At 38.6% G+C, this 24,517-nt stretch overlaps 1 protein-coding gene across 1 annotated transcript in view; it reads right to left on the reverse strand.

The window, feature by feature from the left end:
* Positions 1 to 24,517, reverse strand: part of mgst3b (microsomal glutathione S-transferase 3b) — a 258,907-nt gene that overhangs the window by 26,057 nt on the left and 208,333 nt on the right. The gene's annotated exons all lie outside the window — the stretch shown is intronic.

The raw sequence follows: 24,517 nt of genomic DNA on the forward strand, positions 1-24,517 counted from the left end.
GCACACAATGGCAGCGTCCGAAATCGCGTATGTACTCTCTTGTCTTGAGTAGGTACTTATTTTGAATAAGTAATTAGTTCACGGCTGCTAAAAAGTATGTTCTAGCCTATAGTATGAGTGTGAGTAGTATGAATGTAATCCAGACGCACTACATGCTCTCATTATCATGTGACCTGTCAGCGTCAGTTACGTCGCTTCACTGCCATTCATAAATGGCCCGTGGCCTAGCAAAGTGATAGCAAAGAGTCCATCGTATGCACACTTCAGAATCTCGGCGGAAGCATAGATATCCATCTAGATGTCTTACGGCGGAGTCTCGAACGGCATCACCGGCGGCCATCTTGTCACAGGCAGGCTTTCTGGCGGGCTCTGTGGTACCTGATGTAAGGTGAGTGATCAGCACGAACACAAATACTCGTATCTCGCTGAAATCTTGACGGATTTACAAACGGTTTGGTTTCTTACAAACGTTATTAATGTGGCTATAATTCCGAATGCTTGAACATGTCGAACATAATTATTCATATGTATGCAGTGTCATAACTACATCTCTGACGTTTATAACAAACCAAACCGTTTGAAAATCGGTAGAAAATTGAGCAAGTTATGGTTATTTAAAAAGTACATGCAGCATTAAAGTGAGCGAGCTGCCTGTGGCAAGATGGCCGCCACGTGCGGACGTCGACCTCCATTGGCCAGCAGCGCGCATGAGACATCTAGCCTTTATTATATGATATCTATGGGCGGAAGTAGTCGGTCACTAATGTTTATTTGCCTACTATATAGTAGGGAAGTATGCGATTTCAGAAGCAGCACAGAGTATTGTCAGGTGGCCTGCTTATCAAGCATCAGACTACTTTTTATGATGCCATGATTTGTGGATGTTAATAAAAAATACCTGGAACAGCTACTGCAGACGAATTCAACAGTGACCGCTTACTTTTTCAGCCTCAGCCCTGGAAGTTTTAAAAAATGCTATTCTGAATTGAGAATGTCTTTTACAATTCCATTTAAATTCCTTAATTTGAATTGTGAACAAACAGGAAGGAGAATTCTATTTCAAATTTGAATGTAAGGAAGTTCAAAGAAATTCAGCTGTCTTTTTAAACTTGAAAAGCATAAAGTTTGTCCAGATAAACTGAATTTTGCCTTGACAAAGTTTTGAAACATGTTTATACCTATGTCTTACTGATAGATGCATAAATATGTTTAAAATGTACCTATAGAAATTTGCTTATTTTATAGCCTATAGGCCTACACTATGATTCATAAGTTTGAGATCAGTCAGATTTAAAAAAATTAAAAAATGAATAGTTCTTTTATTCACCAAGGTCACAATAAATTGTTCAAAGTGAAAATAAAAACATTTGTTACAAACTATTTCTATTTTAAATAAATGCTCGAACTCCCTTTATCCAATTAAGAATCCTGAATTTTTTTTTATCACGGTTTCCACAAAACTATGAAGCAGCACAACTCTTTTCAACATTGAATATAATCATAAATGTTTCTTGAGCATCAAATCATCATATTAGAATGATTTCTGAAGGATCATGTGACACTGAAGACTGGAGTAATGATGCTGAAAATTCAGCTTTGATCACAGGAATAAATTACATTTTAAAATGTATTCAAATAGGAAACAGTTAAATTTTAATAATATTACTGTTTTACTCAAGTTTTGATCAAATAAATGTAGTCTTTGTGAGCACAAGATACCAGAAAATCCCAGAATTCATTTTACCCTGTTTTGCGCACCTGTTTCTGCAAACATTTCATAAACCGTGTTATGATCACAAAATGTAATAACTTTGCATGCATCCATGTCTCCAGATGGAAGTTTCCAAGTAGAAAGTAGAAAGTTCTGCTGTAGAAACAAACACACACCCCACATTGTGACACAACAGGAGCTGAATCACACGCACATCTCGTGTCAGCAGTCTGGGAACTCAAGCGTCAGTAATCATATGCTACTTATCTGATCAGACGTAATACTCTGGACTGATTTTATGCTTCGGAAGTAAACTGTCATTACTTGTATCCTAGGGGCACTCATGAGCACAACAGGCTGATGGATATTTTCATAATTATCCCTAAAATGAGTAACTCCAACAACAAAAAAACTAAGAAACTACACTTTCTTACAGCACCTGAACTTTGAGTGTCTGTATTGTAGCAAGAGCTCAGTTTGTGGTGTTTAGACCCCGATTTTACTCATAATTGTAAAAGAATTATGGAAATGACGTTAAACCGATGTCTCTGTGGTCATTAAAAATCCCATGGCACTTCTCGTAAAGAGTATACAGGGGTGTATCCCCGGTGCCCCGGCCACATTCCCTCCATTGGCCCTTGCCAATCATGGCCTCCTAATAATCCCCATCCACTGAATTGGCTCTATCACTCTCTCTCCTCTCCACCTGTAGCTGGTGTGTGGTGAGCGCACTGGCGCTGTTTTACTGTGGCTGTCGTCGCATCATCCAAGTGGATGCTGCACACTGGTGGTGGTTGAGGAGAGATCCCCTGATATGATTGTAAAGCGCTTTGGCTGTACAGTAGTACATATGAAAGCGCTATATAAATGCCTCGTTCATTCATTCATTCAATGTCCTGTTGTCACTCAAAAATTGCTCTACGGTGCGTGTCAATAGGGGGCGCCATGTAACATCAATAGCAGAATCAAGCAGAAAAAGTTTTTGATTGTGTGTGTGTGTGTGTGTGTGTGTGTGTGCTGCTGTTTTTCCATGGTAAGGACAGTTGAAGGCATTGCCATGGGCTTTGATTTCAGATTTCATTCAGCTCAGCTCATCAGCTGGAAATAATTACATTCTCTGATCCCTTAATCTTTAACAAAAGAAGCATGAGGCTCTGTCTTAGATTTCAACACAAGATGAGCACAACACAGACCAAAGATTGAGACTGTGATGCTCAAATACAGCTAACTTCAGCTAAAGGCCTGCAACACACTTCTCAAGTGCCAGTCTGAAAAATCACATACAAAACAGCTCAAAAAGTTTGGGTTCGGTAAAAATGTTTTGGAAAGAAGTCTCTCGTGTTCACCAAGAATGCATTTATTTGATGAAATATAATGAGATATTATTAAAATTTAAAACAACTGTTTCCTAATTGAATATATTTGAAAATGTAATTTATTCCTGTGATCAAAGCTGAATTTTCAGCATCATTACTCCAGTCTTCAGTGTCACATGATCCTTCAGAAATCATTCTAATATGATGATTTGCTCAAGAAACATTTCTGATTATTATCAATGTTGAAAACAGTTGTGCTTCTTCATATTTTTATGGAAACCATGTTACTTTTTTTTTTTCAGCATTCTTTGATGAATAGAAAGTTCAAAAGAACAGCATTTATTTGAAAGAGAAATCTATTGTAACCTTATAAAAGTCTTTCTGTCACTTTTGATCAATTTAAAACATCCTTGCTTAATAAAACTATTTCTTCAAATAATAAAATAAAAATTTGCCACATTGACCATAGACAGGAGTGTTTGGGAAACCTGTTAATTATTTATAAAAATATATATATTTTTGCTGTTGCGTTTGGTGACTGCAGGTTGATCAAGTTGAAATATTTATTCCAGGATATTGAAATATTAAAATATTTTGTTAAAAATGTTTGACTGTTAAATATTAAAGAATCACTCATAAATGCACTGAACAAACTTGCGCACTGTTATCACATGTTCTTCTCCAAAGACATCACAGAATGGTGAACATGTGCCCTCAAATCCCAAGATCTTATTATGCTGTTTGACATTCTGCTTTGAAACAGTCCATTTTGTTAAACACACTGGCCTTGTATATTCCATCTTTTATGGGTAGAGATTAAACTTTTAAAAGCTATAATACATACTCGTAGATCATCTTCATCAGACAAACAGACACAAATTTGACCTTTCAACCCAGCTCTCTCAACTCAAGGCCACGTGGACGAGTGTTTGGTTCACCTTCTCAGATGATGTAAATGAGTAAACACACTGCCAGAGAGGAGCTCAGCATGCCAATGAACCATGTGTCTGTTTGTCTTAATGCTCACTTGTCACGTCTTTCTTCCCTCTCTCCCTTTTGTCTGTGTGATCATAGGATATCCTTCCAGCGGGAGCTGGAAACGATTATATCATCTCTGCCGAAGCTCACGCTCTTTCATCTGTGTGGAAACATCCTGAATCAGGACGAAGCGGCACGGAAAATCAAGCTTCTGAGAGCTGAATCAGAGCTCGCTGGAGTTGGATGCGAGTATTAACCGCAGTAAGTAAGCAGCCATAACTGAAAGAGACGGGAGTTTTTAAAAGGCTTCGTACAGGCTGAGGGCTTTCTGGGATGCATTAAGGAGCGCTGTGGTTCGCTGAAGGACTCTGTCCCGCCCACCATGTTTAACAGGCCCACATGTGCGTGGCGAGGGGGATTCGGATGAACCGTGCCAAGCTGTGGCGTATGATCTCACTTCCCCTGCTCGGTCATAGCGGTTTGAGATTGGCCACCGATTGCTGAGACGATTTGTGGCCCAATGGGAAGCCAATGACTTTGTAGGCCTCTGTTCTTTATGGAGCGAGGGTTTAAACACAGTGTCTAAGTAGGAAGCCAGACGCCTGCATGCGGTCAGAACATTCTCCATCCTCTATCCCTTTTTTTCACTGTTCTCTTTTAACGCATGGATTGGATGGAGTACATTTCCAAACTCACACACACACACACACACACACACACACACACACACACACACACACACACACACACACACACACACACACACACACACACACACACACACACACACACACACACACACACACACACACACACACACACACACACACACACACACGCTGCAGAAAGCATTTGAAATCATAATGATGATGGGTAACAATTTTTTAATTGCTTGTGTCCATTGCAGTCTTCTTTTATTTATTTTTTTATTTTTTAATTCAGTTCCACAACATTGTTTAGGCATGTTTCTTTCTAAAAACAGCCAAATATATTAGACATTTTTGTAACACTTTAGTTTAGGGTCCAAATCTCACTATTATTAACTAGTTGCTTATTAGCATGCATATTTACTAGGATGTTGGCTGTTTATTAGTACTTATAAAGCACATATTAATGCCTTATTGTGCATGACCATATTCTATATCCCTTAATCCTACCTAATGCCTAAACATCCTATCAATATGGGCCAACATTTCTAAATAATGCTTTTAGCACCTTGTTGAATCAATGCCACGTAGAATTAAGGCAGTTCTGAAGGCGAAAGGGGGTCAAACACAGTATTAGTATGGTGTTCCTAATAATCCTTTAGGTGAGTGTATATCTGTCTTGTATGTCTGTATATCAGGCCTATAATCCTTCAAACTAAATGGCTTTTCAAACTTTCTTCAGAACAAGGCAACGGCAAGATTCAGAATTGATTTGAATTCAGTTCATTGTAATTCTACTTGCATTACAGTAGAACATTCAGATTTTCTGTTTGCAACATTCGCTGCATCTTGTTTTCTGCCTCAATTGAAATTCTGTTCATATTCAGGAATTGAACTGAAATTCTGCATGTTTTCCCAATTCTGAATGGTGCACAACGTTCATCTGTGAGAGTGAGTTAGATGCTCGACCTACAAATCCTCTCTGTATATGAAGCTGTGATAGGACAAAGTATTTTAATATCGACTAAATGACACACTTCACCTGTAACAATAGGATCAACAGGCCAAACTAGAAAAAGAAAAGAAAAAATGCAGATAGTTTTAATTTTTTTTTTTAGAACTGACATTTGACGCATGCCCGGTTTTACTAGCTCTACAGCCTATGCACATACCCTTCTGCTCGAAGAGTTTTCGTTGGATCGGAGTGTGTGTGTCTATTTGAGTATGTACTAGTGTGTGGTGGTTGATGATTGACAGGAGAGGAAGTGGGGAGGGGGGGGGTTGGCAGTCACACACTGGAAATGCGTGAGTGGCGCCAGAAGAGTTTTGTCTGGCTCACACACACCTGCTAACCAAACCAGCTCTCATCTGAAGCCAACACTAAGACCGACTGTGTGTACATGCCCTGTGTGGTGTGTGTGTGTGTGTGTGCCCTGTTCAGCATGACAGGGTTTTGAGCTTTGACAGGATCCTTTGATTTAGAATCAGTGAAATTAATATTCAATCTCACGTCAGATTCATTCCAGTTATTGATCAGTGCATCAGAAGTGATCATCTACACTAGTTTCTCATCAGCTCATATTCTCTCACTGTTGGGTGTACAGATCTGTTCCGGTTACACTGTACATCATTCATTTTCTGTGAGCTGCAGTCTCAAGACTAAATTTACATGCACAAAAATAGACACAATTTTTTTTTAATGTTTTTGAGAGAAGTCTCTTATGCTCACCCAGGCTGCATTTATTTGGAAAATAAAATAGAGTAAAAACAGTAATATTGTGAAATATTTGTACAATTTAAAATAACTATTTTTCTATTTGAATATATTTTAAAATGCAATTTATTCCTGTGATGCAAAGCTGAATTTCAGCATCATTGCTCCAGTGTTTAGTGTCACATGATCATGTATATGCGTATATAAACAAAAACATATAAATATTTTAACATTGGATTATTTTGTGCATGTAAATGCAGGAACATGTATTATGTGAAAGAATATATATGTAAGAATCATGGAAAAAGCTTCCCACGGGCATCGTGTTGGAGAACGCTGCTCTAGAGTCTCTGACGTGAATCAGAATTGATGACAAAATGTAATGCTTGCGCAAGTAAAAAACATATTACTGAATTATAAATCTGAACGTGATTTGAAACAAATGTGGTATGATTTGGATGATAACTGCATTCGACAAATCTTTCGTTCAGGAAAATTGATCTTCAGCGGCAAAGTTGGATCATTAGAGATCCATAATGGAACGGCTTTTGAGAAACTTCAAAATTCTGGTGACATGACAGAATTACTGCAGTAACATGATTTCCAAATCCACGAACACGGTGATCTGATCCAGAAGACCCTGCCCAGTATTTTCCTCTTCTGTTTTATTGCCGTTCCAGATGAATCTGGACAAGAGGCAGAACTCATGACCTTCTATTTACAGTCTCTTTCCATGAAATAATGTGGATGCTGCTGAGAGAAACATGGAATAAATATGACAGACTGGTAGATTGAACTCAAAAACACACTATTATAGTTTTTATTTAGATTTTTTTTTTCAATTTTCATTTGAATTTTCGTTAAAGTTTTAGTAATTTTGTTGTGTTTTTGTATTTTGAAAAAAATATATTTTTAATTTCAGTTTTAGTTATTTTTAGTTACTAAACGAAGTAAGAAATGTTGCCTTGGCATGTTGTCATGCGTCGGGTCAGAGGTCACTCTTCCACCGTAACTAGACTTGCGTACGGCCGTTACCGGAAGCCAGTGATTATAATTTATAAAGTCATATACACCTAGGATGGCTTGAGAGAGAGTGAGTAAATTATGGGATAATTTTCCCTTTTGGGTGAACTAACCCTTTAAATGTGCATCAATGTTAGCTATATTGGTAATTTCCACTAGAAATAGGCAGCACCTCAAAGTCTTCTGATTGGATACACAATATCGTCCGGAAGTCACTTTTTTCCTATAGCCCAATGGCCTAACCTCATACCAACCTGAGGATCCATGTGTGGCCTCCTGTCATGGTTATTTTAATGCTGCGACCACGTGCATGTCTGGACGACCGCGGCCGCTGTTGGCTTGGTGTTATTTTCCTGCCCAGATACACTGAGCACAGCTACAGATCACTCCAGACCAGATGGGTAAAGAGTCTCGCGCAGGCCACCGCTGCGGCCACTGAGTTTGAAACCCAAAGCCAATGAGGTGGTGGAGAAACTCGTCTACACACACCACACACAAACACACAGGAAGAGACAAGGACTTCCATTCATTCAGCAAATGCTTTTCCGTCATGTTCATTGAAGACTAAACATTCTGTACTTTTGATAAATGCATAGTTTTATCAATATTATACAATATGTCCAGTATGCTTATTCTTCCATGCAATGCTACATAAACATAATCATTTTGTATGTTGAAGGTACCTGTTGAGGTTCGACCTGAGTGACCCAAATTGTCTTCTGGCATTGGTTTCAGCATACACAAATATTGACAAATAGTCCATTTTGAATTAGATAAAAATTTTAGCAAAATTTTTTTTTTGTTAAAGTATGTTTAATTATTTTTTTATCCTAAAGCTGGGTGCAATGAATGGATCATGGAATACTGCATGTATCTTAGATATGCATTTATGCGAAGATGCATTTTATTCCTATCTAAATTTGTGATTACTATAATTCCTGTTGTAATATACATAATTAAAACTACTTACACTAAACTAACTTCTTTTTTAATTAACAAAAGTTAAATAATGACTCAAAAATGTGCTTTGGTCTTACCCTGATTCACTATGATAAGCCTATTATAAGTGTGTATATTTTATACCTGTCGGGATGGTTTTCGTGGGAAATTGTGTATGTCACTTGCCCGTGCATGTCTTGTCATATTCGAAATGTATCTGGTGTGGAAGTGGCAGGGGTTAGTTGTCATAAACCTTCATGAGGTTTGACATGGAGCAGCTAAATCTAAATCAACCGTTTAATAATACGCAGAACAGAGGAGAGAGTCTGCTGGCAAAAAGAGAAAGCGACAGATCTCGTAATAAAACAAGAATCAACATAGGCTTGGCTTTTTTCAGATGGCAAGAACTGAGGGATTTGAAATGTTGTAAATGATGAAGATGGCGTTTTTATTATACAACAGGTGAGTAAGTTCATTTATTGAACAGATAATTTGCCATATGTCGCTGTCTAGCAGAGTTCATTGAAAAGCATTATCTATTGTGAAGATCATTTCATTATGGTTGTTGTAGCGCTGTGCTGGAATTCATTTTCAAGGAAGTAGCGTGTCTATTAATGGGCAAAGCTACAATAACGTCTCCTAGTCAGCTTGAGATCCTTTCCATCTAAACTGGTTATATCTCTTAAGCCTCTTATGAGCAGTAGGATAACCATATTCATCCGCATAGTCAAGCACAACCAAAACAATGTTCTTCCACAAAATGCATGTCGTTTTTTTACCGCTAGAGGGCCAAAAAGTTACATGCTGTACCTTTAAGATTTTCCAAACCTTTTGTTTTGACTTCATTTGTAGGCTTCAGACCCCCTGTAACTGGCACTGTTTGACTTTATGCTTTCAGAATCTTCATACCTCTCAGTCTGTTGGCATTGCTGTAGGTCTGTGTAGGGATGTTAGATATTTGTGGTGGGTTGGTGCAGTATAATCAGGGCCATTTCTTGCTGTCTTGGCTCTTTCCTTGTGTGTTCACAGTTGAATAGCACTGCGTTACTGCGCCAATGACTGCGGTTTCAATAAAATCTAATAATTTCAGTCTTTATATCTTATTACAGTCAGTCACTTTAATGTCAGCCCTCTGTAGCGATGCCAGCGTTACCCATGAATGACTCGAGGAACGGAAAAGAGAGGTACAGAAAATGGGTAAGTGGAGTGTGTTAGTACCAGAGTTCCTCAAATATAGATCTAAATATAAACAGGACGAGTAGGAGAAAACGGGTTCACAATTACACTAAAAAGACTTGGGGTCAGTAAGATTTTTTTTATCAAATTCAGCAAAGATGCATTAAATTGATCAAAAATGACAGTAATACATTTATAATGTTACAAAAGGTTCCCATTTCAAATAATTGCTCTTCTTTTGAACGTTTTATTCCTCAAAGAAGAAATAATAAATGTTTCTTAAGCAGCAAATCATCATATTAGAATGATTTCTGAAGGATCATGTGACACTGAAGACTGGAGTAATGATGCTGAAAATTCAGCTTTGATCACAGGAATAAATTACATTTTAAAACATATTCAAATATAAAACAGTTGTTTTAAATTGCAATAATATTTCACAATTTTACTGTTTTTACTGTATTTTTGATCAGATAAATGCAGCCTTGGTGAGCATAAGAGACATTTAGAGGGGGGGTGTAATGCATTTATCGGTGCTACATTTGGCAGCATTTTGTCTTTGCTAAACCTAAAAGTCTAAGGTTCACACGATAATGACCCTCACCCTCATGTCAAATGTTCTCCTAAGTAAAAGTCCCCAGTTATCTCATGTGTCTCCTTTAGGCCCTGTTTCGCAGACAGGGCTTACATTAAGCCAGGATTAGGCCTTTTTTAGGCCTTCAATTTGGATATTTAAGTAGCTTTTATACATGTGCCTTAGAAAAAAAACATTACTGATGTGCATCTTGAGACAAAACAATGGCACTGACCTATTTTAAAATATGTCAGTGCAAGTTGCTTTCAGTTAAAACATCTCAAACATGCATTTTAGTCTGGGAATAGGCTTAAGCCTTGTCTGTGAAACTGGGAGTTAGAGTTTCAGATGTGATTTCAAACGTTACCAAAAACTGCAATCAAAGGTCAGAGATCTCAATATGAACTGGAGAAGCTCATCGCATTCTTCTTATGCACATTTCTCCAAAGGAATTTTAGCCACATAACTTTGAACGCGACCGAGGTACCAAAAAGACCAAGCGCTGAGCAATCCAACTTTCCTTAGGATTGTAAAGTGAGTTGTGTGTGCAGATGTACCTGACGCAGCACTCTGAATTTCTGTGACTGTGGTCGGTTGCATTACTGAAGGAGCTGGAAGTGGGTTTGTGGCTTTGGTTCTGTTTACTGCCATCAGTGCTTTTGTGATTGTTTGTACTTAGGGAAGGGTGGAGTGTACGGTAAATGCCTCCTGTTGGGCAGCCACACTGCAGGGAGCATTGGCCACAGAAACCCTGGAGATGTGCAAGACAAGATGAGGTGTGCTTCAATTTGTTTTAGAGAGAGGATGCATTTGAGAGTGTGTATGCGTGTTATGCCTCATTAAGAGAATATGTATGCCCAGCAAAAGCAATATTCTACACTTTTCTAGCACTTTATTTTCCCCCTGAAGTCCACTTAAATGGTCAAGTTGTTCCATAAAACTGTCATAAATAAGTTTTATACGACCTTTTGAACCTCTCTTTGACCATTAGAGTTAAACAGACTGTTTTTGCTATTATACTATATAGACCCTGTATGTGTGTAAATGACCTCTATTTTGATTGCTGGAAACTCAGATTTTTCATGCATAATGGATAAAAGCATTGATCCTTTGTCATTTACATAACAATGTTTCATAGTTTGTTTTCATATTACTTATGCACTAACGGCTAACTAGTCTTCTGAAGCCGTACAATAGTTTTGTATGTCAGCATTCACTGAATGAGATTTAGGGCCCTATCTTGCACCCAGCGCAATTGACTTTGTACACCGACGCATGTATCGTCGTAGATGCACGTCGGTTAACTAAGAAATACACTTGCGCTCCCCGGGGCGGTTTAGCGTAAAGAGGAGGCGTGTTCCGGCGCAAACGTTCCCTCATGCTATTTTACAGGTTTAGAAAACAATTGCGCCACTGACCGAAAAAAAACTGTTTAAAGTCAGTGGCGCGTTGCGCATGTTATTCATATGCTACTTTAAGGGCGCATGCTTGGCCTTAATCAATGTAGCGTGTGTACAACGCGCATACACTTTGATTCTCTCATCTACACACAGACGCAGCAGTTATTTTTGCAAATCATACATTATTACGATAGATAGATAGATAGATAGATAGATAGATAGATAGATAGATAGATAGATAGACATTTTATTATAAAAGCATACATCTAGCTTACACATTTACCCAAATTATCATACGCCTGTTTAACCGAAGTTAATTTGGGTGTGTTTCTCCATCCCCAACGTCCCTGACGAGAACGTCGGTCTCCTCGGCTGTGAACCGCTCCTGTCGTGCGCCTGGTAAATCCGCCGTTATAATAGGAATCCGCTTCAGAACAAGCGCGCCTGCTCTTAAAGGGAATGTGAGATGTCGCTCTGATTGGTTTATTTCACGTTACGCCCAAACCACACCTATGAGTAATGAAGCTACTTCAGACCAACCCCTTTTAGATTTGCGCCAGGCGCAAGAGTCATTTATCCCGCCGGGAAAATAGCAACAGCGCCAAGACCCGCCCACAAAGTTACTTGCGCTTTGCGCTTTGACACTTGCGTTTCAGATCGTTAAAATAGGGCCCTTAAGGTCGAAAGTCATTGTGTCAGTGACTGAGATTTAAGATATAAAAATGTTTGTAATTAATTTTTGCAGAACAAAACTGTAAAAATGCTACAGTAAATTAGTATTAGTAACTTGTAAGTTACCTTATACGGTAAAAATGTTAATATCACATTATATGTAATTTTACTGTAAAATACTGTTAAATGCATGTTTTTTGCAAGTAACAACTATCATGTAATTTATAGTGAAAAACTGTCTCTGTGTGACACATCACATATGATTATTTTTCATTTAGTTTTGTTTCTTCTTTTTTATTATTAGTAATGTACATTGTGTTTTGCTACATTTTATGTTATTTAGTTCATGTTTATATTCCTATGTGTTATCCTGATGATGATGATGAAAACTGAGCCTCAGAAGTCATGAATTAAATCATTTTAGTTTTTTTTTGGTGCTTTCTGGAACTTGGCAGTATAAATAAGCATCCACTTTATCTGCACAGGGGACAAACAAACCTTGGGTATTCTGCCTAAGTGTTTTTTAAAGTCATCACTAGCAGTTTCTCGTTCTTCTTCCTTAAAGCAACAGGCAGCAGGTAGGCCTTTTCACCATGAACAAATATGATAAGGTCCGCTGTCAAGTGTGTACATACATCAAAATGGACTCTTATGTTACAGTGTTGATCCATTAATAATCCTCGACACAAGAAACATCTGCGTCATAGTCTCCTGCGGCGTAATGGATGGCTTTAATTTTCCCTTCCAGTCATGCTCCGTGATCATTTCTATATTTGCGCAGAATTTCAATCCCTCAGCGTGGACATATAATCATTGGCTGTGAGTAGAGGGGGTACCTGGGTAATGTGTTTAACAGCAATGATCCTGTTTAACTGCAGCCTCTGTTTGAACATGAGAAACTGCCTGATGGTCAGAATCAATTTCCTTACGGCCAAATTACTCCCACATCGGCTTAGAGTTTCACCTAAATGGCCAAACCTTAAAACACTAATACTATTGCTATTAAATTAGAGCCTCAATCATATAGTTCAAGTTATGCTTAATGCTGTTTGCTTTATTTATTGATGCACTGAGGGAGGCAGAGAGACTATGAGCGTCCTCCAGTGTTTTGTATTCAAAGAATAGCTGTATCTGTCTGCGTGTGCATGCGAGCACACCTTCTCTGATGAATAGATGCGTGTCTGTTAGTAGATGTGTAGATGTGTTTTTAGAATTGAAATCATACTTAAGGGCATTGCTGCAAATTATGGTTGGGCAAAAATGCATTATCTAATTTTTTAGCCTTTTGGTGATATCCGATGTCTCAATATTTTTGTATTTGTGCTTAAATTTCTTTTCCAAGGAACCATTATTTCAATACAATTAGATTCAAAATGTTTAATGCAACTAAAATACAGTAACGATCTAACTGTTATTCACTTACTGAACAAGAATGATTGTGAATCATTTAACCATTTATTTACAGCAACATAACATTTTTTTTTTTTATAAACAAATACTCTTATTCTGCAGGGATGCTTCGAATTGATCAAAAGTGACAGTAAATAAATGTATAATGTAAATAAACTCTGTTCTTTTGAACATTCTAAAAATGTATCATGTATCCTAAAAAGGATTATGGTTTCCACAAAAATATTAGGCAGCACAACTGTTTTCAACATTGATAATAATAAATTTGTATTTTTAAGTTTAATAATAATATTAATAATAAGTTTTTTTTTTTGCAGCAAATCAGCATTAGAATGATTTCTGAAGGATCATGTGACACTGAAGACTGGAGTAATGATGATGAAAATTCAGCTTTGCATCACAGGAATACATTACATTTTAAAATATTTAAAAATAAAAAATAGTTATTTTAAATTGTAATATTATTTCACAATAATACTGTTTTTACTGTAATTTTGATTAAATGAATACAGCCTTGGTGAGCATTAAAGTTTTCTTTTAAAACATTTAAAATCCTCAAACTTTTGAACAGTAGTGTACATTTTTATGAAAACTTTTGAGTCATTATGCAAATGAATCACTGAATTGAAAAGACAGTTTAAAAAGATTCACGGAAACGAATCAATCTTACCAACATCAAGCGCATTTTTGCTGAAGTTTAAATCAGAGATGCCATTAAAACATCTGGCAGGTTTGAACAGAGTCAGTAAGCGGTTCAGACTGAATGAATTGCTGAAGTTTAATGTTCAGGCTTAGAGGTTTCGCACAAACCCTGAGCAGAATGCCTTGTGAGAAGTGTAATTCACCAGATCCCAAATACCCCAGTGAGTGGGGTTTAACTGGTGGTTAGAGTCAGAGATCAGCTGCTGAACACCAGGCTGTTTAGGGGTGATTCTGCACTGGGAGAGAGGCTATAGATCTGTGGCAAATGTGGGCACTCGGTAGACCATCTGACCAGCCCACACGCCAACAGAACACAGGCCTGCCATCCTAACTCACACAAAGAGAGAGGGAATTACTGTCAGTCTGCTTTTTCACATGTAGCTGTTTATGTATATTTTGTGTGGCAGACCCTTGTGGAAAATGCACATGAATTTTACATGTGAACACATGTTAATCATATATGTGCATGTTGAATCCATGTGTTTTTGTGTGAAAATGGCATTCGCGGCTTGAAATGTGAACATATGTGACTTTATCATATAAATATTTGGGAATATTTCCAAAACCACATAAAAATCACATGTGAAATTCATGTGTTGGTTTGAAAGGCAGTGGTTCTCAACTGGTTTTGCTTTAATAACCAGATTAGACATCCAGTGGCGATTAAACTAAAATAGTATATCATGCAAAAGTGTCATTCTAACGGGCAGCAACTCAAATGCCACACAAATAGCGTAAAGTTGGTTATTTGAATATTTTCAAATATAAACTTTGTATGTGAATACAATTTGAATCAACTAATTTTTAACCATTTGCTGTGAGAAAATGCAGTCAAAAGTTTGAAGATGGCAAGATTTTTTTTAATGTTTCTTATTCTCACCAAGGCTGTTTTTATTTGTTTTTATCAAAATTTGTAAAATTGTGAAGTATTATAACAATTTAATATAACTTTTTCCCCCCTATTTGATTCTGATGTGCTGCTCAAGAAACATTTATTATAATTCTCAATGTTGAAGACACTTCGGTATTTTTGTAGATACATTTTCTTTCAGGATTATTTGATGACTAGAAAGTAAAAATAGAACAGCATTTATTTGAAATAGAAATCTTTTGTAACATTATAAATGTCTTCACTGTCACATTTAATCAGTTTAATGCATCCTTGCTGAAAAAAAACAACAACTTTTGAACAGTAGTGTATATGCACAACTGAAGTGTCTGTTGCACTCCACAGCCTTAGCCTTCAAACCTGTGATGCATTAAAATGCATGTACGTATATAAGCAGCTCTTGGTTTTTTGTTACAGAGCAAATGAAATATGATTATATTTGTGTAAATAAGCATGTTTTCATGCCCATGTTATTCACCTGCTTCCTCCAGTGTGCGGATCAGTTCCGAGCGCATCTCGTGTTCTCCCCGCGGATGGCCACCGGGTCACGCTAATAACCTCTGACAGCCCGTCAGGCGTGAAGAGGGTGTAGAGTATCACCAGGGGCCGGAACACACCCCACATTCCCGCTCGTTCCCGCTCCTGTGCTCTCGCTCACACACACTTACAGCACGTGCGGAGGGAGGGGCCGCTGCCACTAAAGTGACATTAATGGGGCCGTGCTGACACAACAAGGCGAGCGCAGGGACCACTTTTCCGCCTCTTCATTGGTGAAGCTGTCGCCTCGAGTTTCACCATCCCCTCCATCCCTGGACCGGCCCGATCAGGCTCAGGATTAGGGTTTCGTCTCGGGGAAGCGGTCACGTGATTTACTGTTGCTCCCTCGCTGGGCTACAGGTGGCCGGGATAAGATGACTACGGAACGATGTGTGGTTCAACCGCACCTCGGATCTTAAAATGGGCCAGAATCCTTTGCTCTGTGACAGGGAGCCACGCGCGGCGTCACCGTATACTTCAAACGCACACACACACGCTAAAAGCCAGTTAATTATTAATGGACAAAATTAGAGCTTGAAAAATGTACCTTCATTACACAGAAGAAGTAAATCGTCTCAATTGGTGAATCTGAAATAATGAAGGATGGTTTATTTCAAATTGGTCTTTGGAAAAAAGTAATAAAATATGCTGCTATTAAAATCTAAATTGAGCCTCTTTACAAGCAGCTTGTGAAACTAGATTATCGTGGGCCAAGATGACTGCATATTCAGATGACATTTTCATGCATTTTTATCTTATTTTGCAGAGAAAACTCACTGTTCATCATTAAGAGAGAGTTTATCTTTCTTGCGTGTTACACAGCACGTTTGGGCTTCTGCAAGAACCAATGAGGTTCATTCTCGTGTTACGCATCACGTTTGAGCTTCATCAAGAACCAATGAGGTTCATTCTCGTGTTACGCAGCACGTTTGGGCTTCTGCAAGAACCAATGAGGTTCATTCTCGTGTTACGCATCACGTTTGAGCTTCAGCAAGAACCAATGAGGTTCATTCTCGTGTTACGCATCACGTTTGAGCTTCTGCAAGAACCAATGAGGTTCATTCTCGTGTTACGCATCACGTTTGAGCTTCAGCAAGAACCAATGAGGTTCATTCTCGTGTTACGCAGCACGTTTGAGCTTCTGCAAGAACCAATGAGGTTCATTCTCGTGTTACGCAGCACGTTTGAGCTTCCGCAAGAACCAATGAGGTTCATTCTCGTGTTACGCATCACGTTTGAGCTTCAACAAGAACCAATGAGGTTCATTCTCGTGTTACGCAGCACGTTTGAGCTTCTGCAAGAACCAATGAGGTTCATTCTCGTGTTACGCATCACGTTTGAGCTTCAGCAAGAACCAATGAGGTTCATTCTCGTGTTACGCATCACGTTTGAGCTTCTGCAAGAACCAATGAGGTTCATTTTCGTGTTACGCATCACGTTTGAGCTTCAGCAAGAACCAATGAGGTTCATTCTCGTGTTACGCATCACGTTTGAGCTTCAGCAAGAACCAATGAGGTTCATTCTCGTGTTACGCATCACGTTTGAGCTTCAGCAAGAACCAATGAGGTTCATTCTCGTGTTACGCATCACGTTTGAGACGCATCACGTTTGAGCTTCAGCAAGAACCAATGAGGTTCATTCTCGTGTTACGCATCACGTTTGAGCTTCAGCAAGAACCAATGAGGTTCATTCTCGTGTTACGCATCACGTTTGAGCTTCAGCAAGAACCAATGAGGTTCATTCTCGTGTTACGCATCACGTTTGAGCTTCTGCAAGAACCAATGAGGTTCATTTTCGTGTTACGCATCACGTTTGAGCTTCAGCAAGAACCAATGAGGTTCATTCTCGTGTTACGCATCACGTTTGAGCTTCAGCAAGAACCAATGAGGTTCATTCTCGTGTTACGCATCACGTTTGAGCTTCAGCAAGAACCAATGAGGTTCATTCTCGTGTTACGCAGCACGTTTGAGCTTCTGCAAGAACCAATGAGGTTCATTCTTGTTACGCATCACGTTTGAGCTTCAACAAGAACCAATGAGGTTCATTCTCGTGTTTCGCAGCACGTTTGAGCTTCTGCAAGAACCAATGAGGTTCATTCTCGTGTTACGCATCACGTTTGAGCTTCATCAAGAACCAATGAGGTTCATTCTCGTGTTACGCATCACGTTTGAGCTTCATCAAGAACCAATGAGGTTCATTCTCGTGTTACGCAGCACGTTTGGGCTTCTGCAAGAACCAATGAGGTTCATTCTCGTGTTACGCATCACGTTTGAGCTTCAGCAAGAACCAATGAGGTTCATTCTCGTGTTACGCATCACGTTTGAGCTTCTGCAAGAACCAATGAGGTTCATTCTCGTGTTACGCATCACGTTTGAGCTTCAGCAAGAACCAATGAGGTTCATTCTCGTGTTACGCAGCACGTTTGAGCTTCTGCAAGAACCAATGAGGTTCATTCTCGTGTTACGCAGCACGTTTGAGCTTCCGCAAGAACCAATGAGGTTCATTCTCGTGTTACGCAGCACGTTTGAGCTTCCGCAAGAACCAATGAGGTTCATTCTCGTGTTACGCATCACGTTTGAGCTTCAACAAGAACCAATGAGGTTCATTCTCGTGTTACACATCACGTTTGAGCTTCAGCAAGAACCAATGAGGTTCATTCTCGTGTTACGCAGCACGTTTGAGCTTCTGCAAGAACCAATGAGGTTCATTTTCGTGTTACGCATCACGTTTGAGCTTCAGCAAGAACCAATGAGGTTCATTCTCGTGTTACGCAGCACGTTTGAGCTTCTGCAAGAACCAATGAGGTTCATTTTCGTGTTACGCATCACGTTTGAGCTTCAGCAAGAACTAATGAGGTTCATTCTCGTGTTACGCAGCACGTTTGAGCTTCTGCAAGAACCAATGAGGTTCATTTTCGTGTTACGCATCACGTTTGAGCTTCAGCAAGAACCAATGAGGTTCATTCTCGTGTTACGCATCACGTTTGAGCTTCAGCAAGAACCAATGAGGTTCATTCTCGTGTTACGCATCACGTTTGAGCTTCAGCAAGAACCAATGAGGTTCATTCTCGTGTTACGCATCACGTTTGAGCTTCAGCAAGAACCAATGAGGTTCATTCTCGTGTTACGCATCACGTTTGAGCTTCAGCAAGAACCAATGAGGTTCATTCTCGTGTTACGCATCACGTTTGAGCTTCAGCAAGAACCAATGAGGTTCATTCTCGTGTTACGCATCACGTTTGAGCTTCTGCAAGAACCAATGAGGTTCATTTTCGTGTTACGCATCACGTTTGAGCTTCAGCAAGAACCAATGAGGTTCATTCTCGTGTTACGCATCACGTTTGAGCTTCAGCAAGAACCAATGAGGTTCATTCTCGTGTTACGCATCACGTTTGAGCTTCAGCAAGAACCAATGAGGTTCATTCTCGTGTTACGCAGCACGTTTGAGCTTCTGCAAGAACCAATGAGGTTCATTCTTGTTACGCATCACGTTTGAGCTTCAACAAGAACCAATGAGGTTCATTCTCGTGTTTCGCAGCACGTTTGAGCTTCTGCAAGAACCAATGAGGTTTGTTCTTATACACATGAATCAAATACTGTTGAGCTTCTGTTTATATTCACTGCTCAATGTTTATATATGAATAAAAACCCAAATTCAATCTGTTCATCATATAAAGCGATCGTGTATCTTAGAAAATTTGGACTAAACCGCTCAATTCATATGGATTAGTTTGACGATCTCTTTATGTACTTTTTGTGCACTTTAAGTGTCAAAGTGGCAGTTGCACATCTGTCAATGGAGGGTCAGAAAGCTCTCAGATTTCATTAAAAAGATCTTCATTCACAGGTTTGGAACAATATGAGGGTGAATGATGACAATTCCATAATTTTTAGGTTAACTATTTAAGTCTAATTTTATTGGCGTTTACTTCAGTTAGGTTTCTACACAAGAAGTTCAATTCAGTGAGTTTGTTCAGTATTATTAATTTCTATGGATCAGTTTTAGTTCGCAATTGTGTGGAAAACCTTTTCTCAGTTTAATTAAGTCAATGAAACATCAGTGCTGTAGTGATGCTCAGAATGAAATTCACAGCAAAATAGCAGAAGATCAGTTCAGCATTAACAGCATGTTGATCGATATGATTGGCCTTGGTCTCATGGATATTGATTAGCTGATATCGCTTCCTTTATCCCTCAAGTTCATGCTTTATGCTTGGAAATAAGACAAAATTGCAAGCTTTATGGGGTTAGTTTATTCTTAATCTAAATCACATAATCCTGGAGGGACTGTTTAATAGATGTTCCTGGTCTTATGTGTGAGATTAATCAGTGCATCCTTTTAATGCTGATATAAATTATTTATGTGCTTTAACTGTTGCTGCTGATATTCTGAAGAATTGATTTACTGTAATAGTTAAATGTTTATTTAGTGTTTCTGCTTAGAAAATATGCATTTATTCATGCAGAAATATTTCAGAGAAGCACAGGTTTGTGTGCATATTTTGTTTGTGTAGTTCTAGAATTATCTTGTGCATTGAGGGCAAAACTGTGAGTGTGTGTTGGTCTATACAGTGTGTCAACAGTAGATGTGCTCACATATCTGAAGGGATCCTGTCTGCGGTGGCTGGGTGGCCGCTGGCTCTGTCCTAACAAGAGCATTTATTGTCTCTGGTTATATATACCCACTCTCTGGTCTGCATGCCTGCTAACACAATTGAGCCCGAGCCAATTAAACTATCACACCACATCTCAAACGAGCCTTTCATTTCTGGCCTGCCTTTGGTCTGAGACTGCAATAACAAACCTGATGTAAGATCATGGTTAACCTAAAGCATGACTCCACCACATCTTGCTGTTTGGGTTCATTATGGTTACAGTGGCCATACGATGCTTGGATTTGTAGAGTGCAGGATGTATAGAAATGTTACGTTTGTGAATGGCTTTAACATCAGGCAGACATGAAATTGCGGATCTCTCAAGGTCAGACACTGTGTTTCTGTGTGTGTATATGTACATACACAGAAACACCAAGTCTGCATTTTCTACTTTAATATGTTAAAATAGAGTTTATTGATGAAAAACTGAATTTTCAGCATTATAACGCCAGTCTTCAGTGATCACATGATACAAAACCAAAGAACCAAAACTCTTCATTTAAATAAGAGCCATATTGAAGTGACCCACACAATTAGCACTTAATGTCAAAAATATGTTTTGGTCTGTCAACTACAATTTTTTAGGCTAGAGGAAAACAGGGCTCGACCTCTAACATGTTCAATATGTTCATTTTATGAACTATAAAGAAAAAAGAGAGAACTGCATTAAAAACTCCACTGAAATGAATCAGGCATGTACATGAGTCATCAAAGTGATATGAACACAGGAATTTCAAGTAAATCAGAAAGAAATAGCTCACTGCCATTAAAAATATATTAGATACAACACTTATAACTAGCATATGGTTCAGCCATCAGGCCTACTGCAGTCAGGTTTTCCATGTTGCCTTTTTGTATTGTTCTTATATTATACAATATTTTCTCGCTTTCTCACATTAGAATTTCACATTTTCACATTTCTCAGAATTTCACAAAGGCTGTTATAAACAATATATGATGTTTTTTGTAGTACCTTATTTTGATTATACCAAATTTTGGTTGATACCCTATCGATTATTATGAATTTAATTCATTCTGTAGCGAAAAGTATTGGTAAAATTAGTTTGATCTAATTAAAAATATATATTTTTACCCCATATTTGTTAATGAAAAGCTGATAATTTATTATAAAATGGATAGTTCCGTCCTTGTGATTCTTTGTTGCTGCATGTGTTGCTTGGCACATTGCTTGGCGGAGGAATAATGTGTTATAACGTTATATTTTTTGTTGCTGGTATTTATTTTATGAATAAAATAACTATTAAAATGAATATTTTTATGGTGTAACCGTTTTATAAAAGCAATAAGCACCTTGAAGCCGTGTTTTACAGTGAATTTAGAACAGCTAAGGTTTTTTTTGGCACTCCGCGTCGTGCCTAACAACAACCCTTAGCCAAATTCACTGTAAATCATGGCTTTGCAGGGCTTATTGCTTTATTAAATCAAATATGTATTAAATTAAATTATATAAAATAAAAAAAGTAAAAAAAAAAAAAAAAAATACTTAAAGGTGCTGTATGTAGGATCCAGCGGCCTCTAGCGGTGATGTTTCAGATTGCAACAACAGCGCTCGTGCTCGTGAAAAGCAATAAAGTTACAACTGTAGTCTTTCACATCAGATAACGTTAGCAAATGGTCGGCGTTAGCTGGCGAACTAATGATGTCTAACTTGAGCCAACTAAAGCACAAAATCACAATATATTTTACATGCTTTGAAGTATTGTTAGCTTACCTGTCCAAAAGGATGAAAGCCAACTCAGGGTCTGTTTTTATACCTAAAACAAAGCGGAGGTCTCTCCATAATTCAAACGCTCTGCCAATGTTGATCCGTGTTTTCGTCCTGAGTCGATCCGATTGACGTTTGGCCTGACGAGCTTCTGCAGATACTTTTTTTTTTTTTTTTTTTTTTGGAGTTTGTGTTGGAGTCTGTGTTGTGCTGGAGGCAGGTCGTTTTTTGGTGTTATCAGACTCCGTGTCGTTAGCTGCAGTGCTGTCGCAATAGACTGTATATATAAAACAGAGAGGCTCGGGAGCGCGCATGCACGTCACATCCGGTGGATTTCGCAGAAAATCCGACCCGGAGACTTCACATAAAAATAGGAATACTGGCCTTCAGAGGTAATAGCAAAACGCGAAAAGTGGATCATTGTAATGTGTGATTACAACCCCTTCACAGACGGGCAATAAAAAAAGGATTCATTTTATAAAAAAAGTTACATACAGCACCTTTAATACGTTTATACTTGCAAAAAAAGTTAAATATTTCATTTGTTTACCTTCATGTCATGTGACCATTAACTGACATTAGAGGACCGTGAACATGCAAAAGTGTTGGTAAATTATTGAAATATTAACTTTCAAGTATATATTTTAGGAGCAGACAAAATGTTTAGGAATCCCAGTATTAAAGGAGTCATAATGTTGTGTTACCTTGGATACCCAAATGCTCTATTATAGTATTTTAGGCACTTCTAAAAAAGAAAAGTGGAAAAAAAATAAACACAGAGCCCCTCAGACCCTTATTTCTAAAAGCATTATTGTCTCGCGAGATCTGATGCGATGTTTTGGCTGTCGTGGACGGTCATTATAATAATGCAAATGAGGGGCGCGTTGATTGGTTGCAGGAATGTATTTTACTACTTCCAAGCGGTACAAAAACATAGACAAAATACTGCAATAGCTCAATAAATGTGACGGTACTTATTGTTAGTGAAATTGTAATCACAACCAAAGAAAAAAGAAAAAATACACCATTGGCAGATACATTCTTACAGAAGCCCCACTAACTGAAAGCTATTTTCAAACTGCATGTTTTGCATGAGTTTGGCTAATAATGTTTAGTGGTATATTGTTTTCATACTTGCATTTAAACAGTTTTAGCCACTGAGCATGGACTCCTGTACCGTCACTACTGTAGCTGCTAGTGTAAAACAAAGTCGAAAGATGTGGCTAGCATTCGTAGAGTCCATTCCCCGTGTTTACCTCGAAGGTAACGTTACATACAATAGCAGTTAGCTGCTATTTGTTAACCACAGTAGAGCAATAAAAACACAGTCTTACCTTTTCAATTTCTGGCAAGTCCCTGATGGTTGGGATGGCACCTTTTCCCAAACGGAGCTTCGAGGCCAAGTTCGCCTGATACTGCCCCAAATTTGTAAATGATTCCGGTGTAAAATGTTTAGCACACACACCTAACGATACACCACTTGAAAGAGTTGTTGGGACAGCGTCATTAAAAATGAATTTCCTCCACTGTTCCCTGATAGTTTCGTCCGTTTTTGGTAGATAAAACACATTTGCATGTTGTTTGTGGCAGTCACCCACAGAGCATCTCAGGTGTGCACTCGATTTCTCCATCTTTCTCGAGTCAACTAAACTGAATCTGAGGGGGAGAGGGGGAGAGGGGCGGGCTTCCCGCGGCATAGGTTTGCGGTGTCCATATTTGGTATATCCTCCCCCGTCTTGACGTCAAGAAGGGGAAGAAATCAAAATCTCGTTTTTTCGTGCGCGTGCACGTGGCCTATTTTACAAACCCCGAGGTAAACAAACGCTTCACTTTTAAATATCGGCTTCCCGGCCAGTGTATAATCATTATGCAATCATAACATACATTGATTCTCGTGGAAAAGTTAAATTTCTACATTATGACTCCTTTAAAGTATTACAGTGCTTTCCAGACTCACTTAAATCAATTGTCTCCCTTGTGCTTCATGTTTCTGCCTAGATCCGCTCACTCATGAGGTTTGGTTTCAGTTAGGAAGCTGCCTTAGAAAACTACTGACTTTGTAGCTATGTAGGCAGGTCACACAACCTTTGTTTTCAGTGACAGCAATCTTAACAAACATACGTGGAGTTTTGCAGTGCTGTTTTCTCCTTTTCATATGAGTGAGATGTGAAGGAAGCAGGAGACAGGGAGTTATTAAAAGATCTGAATGGTAGCATACTTTCCTGCAGTTTCATGAGGCATGACATACACAAGAGCAGAAATAAACATGTTCGACACTGTGTCTGTGCAGCATTCATTCATGATGCTTCTCGGTGCTTCTCAACTCAAATATTAGCTGCTAAATGTGTTTTTTACTCATGGAAAAGGTCAAACTCCCAACCCCCCATATGCATTACTCTCCTTTATTGTCCTCTCCGCTCTTCCTGTTTTTTCCTGCACTACTTCACAT

Source organism: Rutilus rutilus (genome assembly GCF_951802725.1).
Source record: "Rutilus rutilus genome assembly, chromosome: 20".
Taxonomy (NCBI): Eukaryota; Metazoa; Chordata; class Actinopteri; order Cypriniformes; family Leuciscidae; genus Rutilus; species Rutilus rutilus.